The sequence below is a fragment of the Ranitomeya variabilis genome, chromosome 4, assembly GCF_051348905.1.
Source record: "Ranitomeya variabilis isolate aRanVar5 chromosome 4, aRanVar5.hap1, whole genome shotgun sequence".
Classification (NCBI taxonomy): domain Eukaryota; kingdom Metazoa; phylum Chordata; class Amphibia; order Anura; family Dendrobatidae; genus Ranitomeya; species Ranitomeya variabilis.
In genome coordinates, this window is record NC_135235.1 from 251,215,287 (window position 1) to 251,228,643 (window position 13,357).

General features: G+C 53.0%; 1 protein-coding gene across 9 annotated transcripts in view; it reads right to left on the minus strand.

Annotated features, from left to right (window-relative positions):
• LOC143764161 (CMP-N-acetylneuraminate-beta-galactosamide-alpha-2,3-sialyltransferase 4-like) overlaps positions 1-13,357 on the minus strand; it is a 228,159-nt gene that overhangs the window by 154,689 nt on the left and 60,113 nt on the right. For all 9 annotated transcript variants that reach the window (XR_013213075.1, XM_077249439.1, XM_077249442.1 and 6 more), the window contains one exon: positions 13,226-13,278. The gene's annotated coding sequence lies outside the window, so the exon portion shown is untranslated. The remainder of the gene's footprint in view (positions 1-13,225; positions 13,279-13,357) is intronic.

The window sequence follows — 13,357 nt, forward strand, 5'->3', positions numbered from 1 at the left end:
CCTATGAAAGGCACGAACCAGATCAGAGGCATGAACATCAGATGCAGTGACCCAAGAATTATCCTCCTGGCCGTATCCCTTCCACTTGACCAGATACTGGAGTCTCCGTCTGGAAACACGGGAGTCTAGGATTTTTTCCACAACGTACTCCAACTCACCCTCAACCAACACCGGAGCAGGAGGCTCAACGGAAGGCACAACCGGTGCCTCATACCTGCGCAATAACGACCGATGAAAAACGTTATGAATAGAAAAGGATGCAGGGAGGTCCAAACGGAAGGAAACAGGGTTAAGAATCTCCAATATTTTATACGGACCGATGAACCGAGGCTTAAACTTAGGAGATGAGACCCTCATAGGGACAAAACGAGAAGACAACCACACCAAATCTCCAACACAAAGCCGAGGACCAACACGACGGTGACGGTTGGCAAAAAGCTGAGTCTTCTCCTGGGACAACTTTAAATTGTCCATCACCTGCCCCCAGATATGATGCAATCTCTCCACCACCGCATCCACTCCAGGACAATCCGAGGATTCCATCTGACCGGAGGAAAATCGAGGGTGGAACCCCGAATTACAGAAAAACGGGGACACCAAAGTGGCAGAGCTGGCCCGATTATTGAGGGCGAACTCCGCCAATGGCAAAAAAGCAACCCAATCATCCTGGTCAGCAGACACAAAACACCTCAGATATGTCTCCAGGGTCTGATTAGTCCGCTCGGTCTGGCCATTAGTCTGAGGGTGAAAAGCAGACGAAAAAGACAAATCTATGCCCATCCTAGCACAGAATGCCCGCCAAAATCTAGACACAAATTGGGTTCCTCTGTCAGAAACGATATTCTCAGGAATACCATGCAAACGAACAACATTTTGAAAAAACAGGGGCACCAACTCGGAAGAAGAAGGCAATTTGGGCAGGGGAACCAAATGGACCATCTTAGAAAAACGGTCACACACCACCCAGATGACAGACATCTTCTGAGAAACAGGCAGATCTGAAATAAAATCCATCGAGATGTGTGTCCAAGGCCTCTTAGGAATAGGCAAGGGCAACAATAATCCACTAGCCCGAGAACAACAAGGCTTGGCCCGAGCACAAACGTCACAAGACTGCACAAAGCCTCGCACATCTCGTGACAGGGAAGGCCACCAGAAGGATCTTGCCACCAAATCCCTGGTACCAAAAATTCCAGGATGACCTGCCAACGCAGAAGAATGTACCTCAGAGATGACTCTACTAGTCCAATCATCAGGAACAAACAACCTATCAGGCGGACAACGATCTGGTCTATCCGCCTGAAACTCCTGCAAGGCCCGCCGCAGGTCTGGAGAAACGGCTGACAAGATAACTCCCTCCTTAAGAATACCTGTGGGGTCAGAGTTGCCGGGTGAATCAGGCTCAAAACTCCTAGAAAGGGCATCCGCCTTAACATTCTTAGAACCCGGTAGGTACGATACCACAAAATTAAACCGAGAGAAAAATAATGACCAGCGCGCCTGTCTAGGATTCAGGCGCCTGGCGGTCTCAAGATAGATCAAATTTCTGTGGTCAGTCAATACCACCACCTGATGTCTGGCCCCCTCGAGCCAATGGCGCCACTCCTCAAACGCCCACTTCATGGCCAAAAGCTCCCGATTCCCAACATCATAATTCCGCTCAGCGGGCGAACATTTACGGGAAAAGAAGGCACAAGGCCTCATCACGGCGCAGTCAGAACTTTTCTGCGACAACACTGCCCCAGCCCCGATCTCAGAAGCGTCGACCTCAACCTGAAAAGGAAGAGTCACATCAGGCTGACGCAACACAGGGGCAGAAGAAAAACGGCGCTTAAGCTCCTGAAAGGCCTCCACAGCATCAGGGGACCAATTAGCAACATCAGCACCCTGTCTAGTCAAATCGGTCAATGGCTTAACGACATCCGAAAAACCAGAAATAAATCGACGATAAAAGTTGGCAAAGCCCAAAAATTTCTGAAGACTTTTAAGAGAAGAGGGCTGCGTCCAATCACAAATAGCTTGAACCTTGACAGGATCCATCTCAATGGAAGAGGGAGAAAAAATATATCCCAAAAAGGAAATTCTCTGAACCCCAAAAACGCACTTAGAACCCTTGACACACAGAGAATTAGACCGCAAAACCTGAAAAACCCTCTTAACTTGCCAGACATGAGAGTCCCAATCATCCGAAAAAATCAGAATATCATCCAGATACACTATCATAAATTTATCCAAAAAATCGCGGAAAATATCATGCATAAAGGACTGGAAGACTGAAGGGGCATTAGAAAGACCAAAAGGCATCACCAAATACTCAAAGTGGCCCTCGGGCGTATTAAATGCGGTTTTCCACTCATCCCCCTGCCTGATCCGCACCAAATTATACGCCCCACGGAGATCAATCTTAGAGAACCACTTGGCCCCCTTTATGCGAGCAAACAAATCAGTCAGCAACGGCAATGGGTATTGATATTTAACCGTGATTTTATTCAAAAGCCGATAATCAATACATGGTCTCAAAGAGCCGTCTTTTTTTGACACAAAGAAAAAACCGGCTCCTAAGGGAGATGACGATGGACGAATATGTCCCTTTTCCAAGGACTCCTTTATATATTCTCGCATAGCAGTATGTTCAGGCACAGACAGATTAAATAAACGACCCTTTGGGTATTTACTACCCGGAATTAAATCTATAGCACAATCGCACTCACGGTGCGGAGGTAGTGAACCCAGCTTGGGTTCTTCAAAGACGTCACGATAATCAGACAGGAACTCAGGGATTTCAGAGGGAATAGATGATGAAATGGACACCAAAGGTACGTCCCCATGAGTCCCCTTACATCCCCAGCTCAACACAGACATAGCTCTCCAGTCAAGGACTGGGTTGTGAGACTGCAGCCATGGCAATCCCAGCACCAAATCATCATGTAGATTATACAGCACCAGAAAACGAATAGTCTCCTGGTGATCCGGATTAATACACATAGTCACTTGTGTCCAGTATTGTGGTTTATTATTAGCCAATGGGGTGGAGTCAATCCCCTTCAGAGGAATAAGAGTCTCCAAAGGCTCTAAATCATACCCACAACGATTGGCAAAGGACCAATCCATAAGACTCAAAGCGGCGCCAGAGTCGATATAGGCGTCCGTAGTAATAGATGACAAAGAGCAAATCAGGGTCACAGACAAAATAAATTTAGACTGTAAAGTGCCAATGGGAACGGATTTATCAAGCTTTTTAGTACGCTTAGAGCATGCTGATATAACATGAGTAGAATCCCCACAATAGAAACACAACCCATTTTTCCGTCTAAAATTCTGCCGCTCGCTTCTGGACAGAATTCTATCACACTGCATGTTTTCTGGCGTCTTCTCAGTGGACACCGCCAGATGGTGCACTGGTTTGCGCTCCCGCAGACGCCTATCGATCTGAATGGCCATTGTCATGGACTCATTCAGACTTGCAGGCACAGGGAACCCCACCATAACATCCTTAATGGCATCAGAAAGACCCTCTCTGAAAGTAGCCGCCAAGGCACACTCATTCCACTGAGTAAGCACAGACCATTTACGGAATTTTTGGCAGTAAATTTCAGCTTCATCTTGCCCCTGCGATAGGGACATCAAAGTTTTTTCTGCCTGAAGTTCCAAATGAGGTTCCTCATACAGCAAGCCCAAGGCCAGAAAAAACGCATCCACATTGCGCAACGCAGGATCCCCTGGTGCCAATGCAAAAGCCCAGTCTTGAGGGTCGCCGCGGAGCAAGGAAATCACAATCCCAACCTGCTGTGCAGGGTCTCCAGCAGAACGAGATTTCAGGGACAAAAATAACTTACAATTATTTCTAAAATTCTGAAAGCTAGATCTATTCCCTGAGAAGAATTCCGGCAAAGGAATTCTCGGCTCTGATACCGGAGCATGAACAACAAAATCCTGCAAACTTTGCACTTTCGTGGCGAGATTATTCAAACCTGCAGTTACACTCTGTAGATCCATTATAGACAGGTGAACATAGAGCCATTCAAAGATTAGAAGGAGAGAGAAAAAAAAGAAAGACTGCAGCATAGACAGACTGGCAAGTGATCCAATTAAGAGCACACTAACTACTAGAGAAAAAAAAAAAAAAAAAAAAAAAAATTTTCAGCAGACTTCTTATTTCTCTCCTTTCTCAGCCAAGGATTTTAACCCTTTAGTGGGCCGGTCAAACTGTCATGATCTCCATGGCCAGAGAACTAGCATAAGCCTCAATAGGAACAAGCTCTTGGAAGATGTAACTGTACTGACCATGAACTAAACCTACCGCATCATCTAGAAGTAGCCAGGTAGCATGTCCTACTTTTTATCCCTATATGCCCAGCGCCGGCCGGAGAACTAAATAATGCTAGCAGAGGGAAATATAAGACCTGACTCACCTCTAGAGAAATGCCCAAAAAGGAGACAGAGGCCCCCCACATATATTGGCGGTGATATGAGATGAAACAACAAACGCAGCAGGAAAATAGTTTTAGCAAATTTGAGGTCCGCTTTCTAGATAGCAGAAGACAGAAAGCATACTTTCATGGTCAGTAGAAAACCCTAACAAAACACATCCAGAAATTACTTTAGGACTCTGGCATTAACTCATAATACCAGAGTGGCAATTCCTGATCAACAAGAGCTTTCCAGACACAGTAACGAAACTGCAGCTGTGAACTGGAACCAAAATACAAAAACAAAACATGGACGGATGTCCAACTTATCTAGTAGATGTCTGGGAGCAGGAACAAGCACAGAGAGGCTTCTGATAACATTGTTGACCGGCAAGCATCTAACAGAGAAGCCAGGTTATATAGCGACACCCAGATCTAATCAGAACAGGTGAACAGGGAAGATGATGTCACAAGTTCAATTCCACCAGTAGCCACCGGGGGAGCCCAGAATCCAAATTCACAACATGCACCTACACCAGTCTATGGGTGCGTGTGACACATCGGACCGTTCTCCTACACCAGTCTATGGGTGCGTGTGACACATCGGACCGTGCTCCTACACCAGTCTATGGGTGCGTGTGACACATCGGCCCGTGCTCCTACACCAGTCTATGGGTGCGTGTGACTCACCGGACCGTGCACCTACACCAGTCTATGGGTGCGTGTGACTCACCGGACCGTGCTCCTACACCAGTCTATGGGTGCGTGTGACTCACCGGACCGTGCTCCTACACCAGTCTATCGGTGCGTGTGACACATCAGACCGTGCTCCTACTCAAGTCTATGGGTGCGCGTGACACATCGGACCGTGCTCCTACACCAGTCTATGGGTGCGTGTGACACATCAGACCGTGCTCCTACACCAGTCTATGGGTGCGCGTGACACATCGGACCGTGCACCTACACCAGTCTATGGGTGAGTGTGACACATCGGACCATGATCCTACACCAGTCTATGGGTGGGTGTGACACATCGGACCGTGCACCTACACCAGTCTATGGGTGCGTGTGACACATCAGACCGTGCTCCTACACCAGTCTATGGGTGCGTGTGACACATCAGACCGTGCTCCTACACCAGTCTATGGGTGCGCGTGACACATCGGACCGTGCACCTACACCAGTCTATGGGTGAGTGTGACACATCGGACCGTGCTCCTACACCAGTCTATGGGTGGGTGTGACACATCGGACCGTGCTCCTACACCAGTCTATGGGTGCGTGTGACACATCGGACCGTGCTCCTACACCAGTCTATGGGTGGGTGTGACACATCGGACCGTGCTCCTACACCAGTCTATGGGTGCGTGTGACTCACTGGACCGTGCACCTACACCAGTCTATGGGTGGGAGTGACACATCGGACCGTGCTCCTACACCAGTCTGTGGGTGCGTGTGACACATCGGACCGTGCACCTACACCAGTCTATGGGTGAGTGTGACACATCGGACCGTGCACCTACACCAGTCTATGGGTGTGTGTGACACATCGGACCGTGCTCCTATACCAGTCTATGGGTGCGTGTGACACATCAGACCGTGCTCCTACACCAGTCTATGGGTGCGCGTGACACATCGGACCGTGCACCTACACCAGTCTATGGGTGAGTGTGACACATCGGACCATGCTCCTACACCAGTCTATGGGTGCGTGTAACACATCGGACCGTGCACCTACACCAGTCTATGGGTGAGTGTGACACATCGGACCATGCTCCTACACCAGTCTATGGGTGCGTGTGACACATCAGACCGTGCTCCTACACCAGTCTATGGGTGCGCGTGACACATCGGACCGTGCACCTACACCAGTCTATGGGTGCGTGAGACACATCGGACCATGCTCCTACACCAGTCTATGGGTGCGTGTAACACATCGGACCGTGCTCCTACACCAGTCTATGGGTGCGTGTGACACATCGGACCGTGCTCCTACACCAGTCTATGGGTGCGTGTAACACATCGGACCGTGAACCTACACCAGTCTATGGGTGCGTGTGACACATCGGACCGTGCTCCTACACCAGTCTATGGGTGCGTGTAACACATCGGACCGTGCTCCTACACCAGTCTATGGGTGCCTGTGACTCACCGGACCGTGCACCTACACCAGTCTATGGGTGCGTGTGACTCACCGGACCGTGCACCTACACCAGTCTATGGGTGCGTATTACACATCGGACCGTGCTCCTACACCAGTCTATGGGTGCGTGTAACACATCGGACCGTGCTCCTACACCAGTCTATGGGTGCGTGTGACACATCGGACCGTGCACCTACACCAGTCTATGGGTGCGTGTGACACATCAGACCGTGCTCCTACACCAGTCTATGGGTGCGTGTGACACATCAGACCGTGCTCCTACACCAGTCTATGGGTGCGCGTGACACATCGGACCGTGCACCTACACCAGTCTATGGGTGAGTGTGACACATCGGACCGTGCTCCTACACCAGTCTATGGGTGGGTGTGACACATCGGACCGTGCTCCTACACCAGTCTATGGGTGCGTGTGACACATCGGACCGTGCTCCTACACCAGTCTATGGGTGCGTGTGACACATCGGACCGTGCTCCTACACCAGTCTATGGGTGGGTGTGACACATCGGACCGTGCACCTACACCAGTCTATGGGTGCGTGTGACACATCGGACCGTGCTCCTACACCAGTCTATGGGTGCGTGTGACACATTGGACCGTGCTCCTACACCAGTCTATGGGTGCGTGTGACTCACTGGACCGTGCACCTACACCAGTCTATGGGTGGGTGTGACACATCGGACCGTGCTCCTACACCAGTCTGTGGGTGCGTGTGACACATCGGACCGTGCACCTACACCAGTCTATGGGTGAGTGTGACACATCGGACCGTGCACCTACACCAGTCTATGGGTGTGTGTGACACATCGGACCGTGCTCCTATACCAGTCTATGGGTGCGTGTGACACATCAGACCGTGCTCCTACACCAGTCTATGGGTGCGCGTGACACATCGGACCGTGCACCTACACCAGTCTATGGGTGAGTGTGACACATTGGACCATGCTCCTACACCAGTCTATGGGTGCGTGTAACACATCGGACCGTGCACCTACACCAGTCTATGGGTGAGTGTGACACATCGGACCATGCTCCTACACCAGTCTATGGGTGCGTGTGACACATCAGACCGTGCTCCTACACCAGTCTATGGGTGCGCGTGACACATCGGACCGTGCACCTACACCAGTCTATGGGTGCGTGTGACACATCGGACCATGCTCCTACACCAGTCTATGGGTGCGTGTAACACATCGGACCGTGCTCCTACACCAGTCTATGGGTGCGTGTGACACATCGGACCGTGCTCCTACACCAGTCTATGGGTGCGTGTAACACATCGGACCGTGAACCTACACCAGTCTATGGGTGCGTGTGACACATCGGACCGTGCTCCTACACCAGTCTATGGGTGCGTGTAACACATCGGACCGTGCTCCTACACCAGTCTATGGGTGCGTGTGACACATCGGACCGTGCTCCTACACCAGTCTATGGGTGCGTGTGACACATCAGCCCGTGCTCCTACACCAGTCTATGGGTGCGTGTGACTCACCGGACCGTGCACCTACACCAGTCTATGGGTGCGTGTGACTCACCGGACCGTGCACCTACACCAGTCTATGGGTGCGTATTACACATCGGACCGTGCTCCTACACCAGTCTATGGGTGCGTGTAACACATCGGACCGTGCTCCTACACCAGTCTATGGGTGCGTGTGACACATCGGACCGTGCTCCTACACCAGTCTATGGGTGCGTGTAACACATCGGACCGTGCTCCTACACCAGTCTATGGGTGCGTGTGACACATCGGACCGTGCTCCTACACCAGTCTATGGGTGCGTGTGACACATCGGACCGTGCACCTACACCGGTCTATGGGTTCGTGTGACACATCGGACCGTGCACCTACACCAGTCTATGGGTGGGTGTGACACATCGGACCGTGCACCTACACCGGTCTATGGGTGCGTGTGACACATCGGACCGTGCACCTACAGCAGTCTATGGGTGGGTGTGACACATCCGACCGTGCTCCTACACCAGTCTATGGGTGCGTGTGACATATCGGACCGTGCTCCTACACCAGTCTATGGGTGTGTGTGACACATCGGACCGTACACCTACACCAATCTATGGGTGAGTGTGACACATCGGACCGTGCTCCTCCACCAATCTATGGGTGCGTGTGACACATCGGACCGTGCACCTACACCAGTCTATGGGTGCGTGTGACACATCGGACCGTGCTCCTACACCAGTCTATGGGTGCGTGTGACACATCGGACCGTGCACCTACACCAGTCTATGGGTGGGTGTGACACATCGGACCGTGCACCTACACCAGTCTATGGGTGCGTGTGACACATCGGACCGTGAACCTACACCAGTCTATGGGTGCGTGTGACACATCGGACCGTGAACCTACACCTGTCTATGGGTGCGTGTGACACATCGGACCGTGCTCCTACACCAGTCTATGGGTGCGTGTGACACATCGGCCCGTGCACCTACACCAGTCTATGGGTGCGTGTGACACATGGGACCGTAAACCTACACCAGTCTATGGGTGTGAGAGACACATCGGGCCGTGCACCTACACCAGTCTATGGGTGGGTGTGACACATCGGACCGTGCTCCTACACCAGTCTATGGGTGGGTGTGACACATCGGACCGTGCTCCTACACCAGTCTATGGGTGCGTGTGACACATCGGACCGTGCTCCTACACCAGTCTATGGGTGCGTGTGACACATCGGACCGTGCTCCTACACCAGTCTATGGGTGCGTGTGACTCACCGGACCGTGCACCTACACCAGTCTATGGGTGGGTGTGACACATCGGACCGTGCTCCTACACCAGTCTGTGGGTGCGTGTGACACATCGGACCGTGCACCTACACCAGTCTATGGGTGAGTGTGACACATCGGACCGTGCACCTACACCAGTCTATGGTTGCGTGTGACACATCGGACCGTTCTCCTACACCAGTCTATGGGTGCGTGTGACACATCGGACCGTGCTCCTACACCAGTCTATGGGTGCGTGTGACACATCGGCCCGTGCTCCTACACCAGTCTATGGGTGCGTGTGACTCACCGGAACGTGCACCTACACCAGTCTATGGGTGCGTGTGACTCACCGGACCGTGCTCCTACACCAGTCTATGGGTGCGTGTGACTCACCGGACCGTGCTCCTACACCAGTCTATCGGTGCGTGTGACACATCAGACCGTGCTCCTACACAAGTCTATGGGTGCGCGTGACACATCGGACCGTGCTCCTACACCAGTCTATGGGTGCGTGTGACACATCAGACCGTGCTCCTACACCAGTCTATGGGTGCGCGTGACACATCGGACCGTGCACCTACACCAGTCTATGGGTGAGTGTGACACATCGGACCGTGCTCCTACACCAGTCTATGGGTGGGTGTGACACATCGGACCGTGCACCTACACCAGTCTATGGGTGCGTGTGACACATCAGACCGTGCTCCTACACCAGTCTATGGGTGCGTGTGACACATCAGACCGTGCTCCTACACCAGTCTATGGGTGCGCGTGACACATCGGACCGTGCACCTACACCAGTCTATGGGTGAGTGTGACACATCGGACCGTGCTCCTACACCAGTCTATGGGTGGGTGTGACACATCGGACCGTGCTCCTACACCAGTCTATGGGTGCGTGTGACACATCGGACCGTGCTCCTACACCAGTCTATGGGTGCGTGTGACACATCAGACCGTGCTCCTACACCAGTCTATGGGTGCACGTGACACATCGGACCGTGCCCCTACACCAGTCTATGGGTGAGTGTGAAACATCGGACCGTGCACCTACACCAGTCTATGGGTGAGTGTGACACATCGGACCGTGCACCTACACCAGTCTATGGGTGCGTGTGACACATCGGACCGTGCTCCTACACCAGTCTATGGGTGCGTGTGACACATCAGACCGTGCTCCTACACCAGTCTATGGGTGCGTGTGACACATCGGACCGTGCACCTACACCAGTCTATGGGTGCGTGTGACACATCGGACCGTGCACCTACACCAGTCTATGGGTGCGTGTGACACATGGGACCGTAAACCTACACCAGTATATGGGTGAGTGTGACACATCGGACCGTGCTCCTACACCAGTCTATGGGTGCGTGTGACACATCGGACCGTGCTCCTACACCAGTCTATGGGTGCGTGTGACACATCGGACCGTGCACCTACACCAGTCTATGGGTGGGTGTGACACATCGGACCGTGCACCTACACCGGTCTATGGGTGCGTGTGACACATCGGACCGTGCACCTACAGCAGTCTATGGGTGGGTGTGACACATCGGACCGTGCTCCTACACCAGTCTATGGGTGCGTGTGACATATCGGACCGTGCTCCTACACCAGTCTATGGGTGTGTGTGACACATCGGACCGTACACCTACACCAATCTATGGGTGAGTGTGACACATCGGACCGTGCTCCTCCACCAATCTATGGGTGCGTGTGACACATCGGACCGTGCACCTACACCAGTCTATGGGTGGGTGTGACACATCGGACCGTGCACCTACACCAGTCTATGGGTGCGTGTGACACATCGGACCGTGAACCTACACCAGTCTATGGGTGCGTGTGACACATCGGACCGTGAACCTACACCAGTCTATGGGTGCGTGTGACACATCGGACCGTGCTCCTACACCAGTCTATGGGTGCGAGTGACACATCGGACCGTGCTCCTACACCAGTCTATGGGTGCGTGTGACACATCGGCCCGTGCACCTACACCAGTCTATGGGTGCGTGTGACACATGGGACCGTAAACCTATACCAGTCTATGGGTGTGAGTGACACATCGGGCCGTGCACCTACACCAGTCTATGGGTGGGTGTGACACATCGGACCGTGCACCTACACCAGTCTATGGGTGGGTGTGACACATCGGACCGTGCACCTACACCAGTCTATGGGTGCGTGTGACACATCGGCCCGTGCACCTACACCAGTCTATGGGTGCGTGTGACACATGGGACCGTAAACCTACACCAGTCTATGGGTGTGAGTGACACATCGGGCCGTGCACGTACACCAGTCTATGGGTGGGTGTGACACATCGGACCGTGCACCTACACCAGTCTATGGGTGGGTGTGACACATCGGACCGTGCACCTACACCAGTCTATGGGTGCGTGTGACACATCGGCCCGTGCACCTACACCAGTCTATGGGTGGGTGTGACTCACCGGACCATGCTCCTACACCAGTCTATGGGTGCGTGTGACACATCGGCCCGTGCTCCTACACCAGTCTATGGGTGCGTGTGACACATGGGACCGTAAACCTACACCAGTCTATGGGTGTGAGTGACACATCGGGCCGTGCACGTACACCAGTCTATGGGTGGGTGTGACACATCGGACCGTGCACCTACACCAGTCTATGGGTGGGTGTGACACATCGGACCGTGCACCTACACCAGTCTATGGGTGCGTGTGACACATCGGCCCGTGCACCTACACCAGTCTATGGGTGGGTGTGACACATCGGACCGTTCTCCTACACCAGTCTATGGGTGCGTGTGACACATGGGACCGTGAACCTACATCAGTCTATGGGTGTGAGTGACACATCGGACCGTGCTCCTACACCAGTCTATGGGTGGGTGTGACACATCGGACCGTGCACCTACACCAGTCTATGGGTGGGTGTGACACATCGGACCGTGCACCTACACCAGTCTATGGGTGCGTGTGACACATCGGCCCGTGCACCTACACCAGTCTATGGGTGCGTGTGACACATGGGACCGTAAACCTACACCAGTCTATGGGTGTGAGTGACACATCGGGCCGTGCACGTACACCAGTCTATGGGTGGGTGTGACACATCGGACCGTGCACCTACACCAGTCTATGGGTGGGTGTGACACATCGGACCGTGCACCTACACCAGTCTATGGGTGCGTGTGACACATCGGCCCGTGCACCTACACCAGTCTATGGGTGGGTGTGACACATCGGACCGTTCTCCTACACCAGTCTATGGGTGCGTGTGACACATGGGACCGTGAACCTACATCAGTCTATGGGTGTGAGTGACACATCGGACCGTGCTCCTACACCAGTCTATGGGTGGGTGTGACACATCGGACCGTGCTCCTACACCAGTCTATGGGTGCGTGTGACACATGGGACCGTGAACCTACACCAGTCTATGGGTGCGTGTGACACATAGGACCGTACACCTACACCAGTCCATGGGTGCGTGTGACACATGGGACCGTACACCTACACCAGTCCATGGGTGCGTGTGACACATTGGACCGTGCACCTACACCAGTCTATGGGTGCGTGTGACACATTGGACCGTGCTCCTACACCAGTCTATGGGTGCGAGTGACACATCGGACTGCAGTGAGATGTCATCAGAGTGCAGCCGATATATGCTGAGACAGGCCACGGAGGAGATGGAGAGATTACTTTGTCTCCTCCGCAGCTGCGCTGTGATTCTCCCATGTCAGTTAACGGAGCACAGCGCACGGACACTCGGATCACATCACAGCGGAGCCGAGGGTCATTAGCAGATCGCATCCGATGCCGGATGCTGGTGTGACCCCGGCACATGGGGTTTACTCACTATAACGACATATCACCTATCGGTGGCGGACTACATGCACCAGCCTTCACCTAATCCACTATACTCACTGTTTCTTGATGGTCGTAGGAGCGTCTCTACCGCATCTCGCAGGTTCACCGTCCTGGAAGAAAGGAAATAAGAGAAATGAGATGACAATGTAGCGCCTGGAAGAACAAAGAAAATGCAGCGACTCCTAGCGG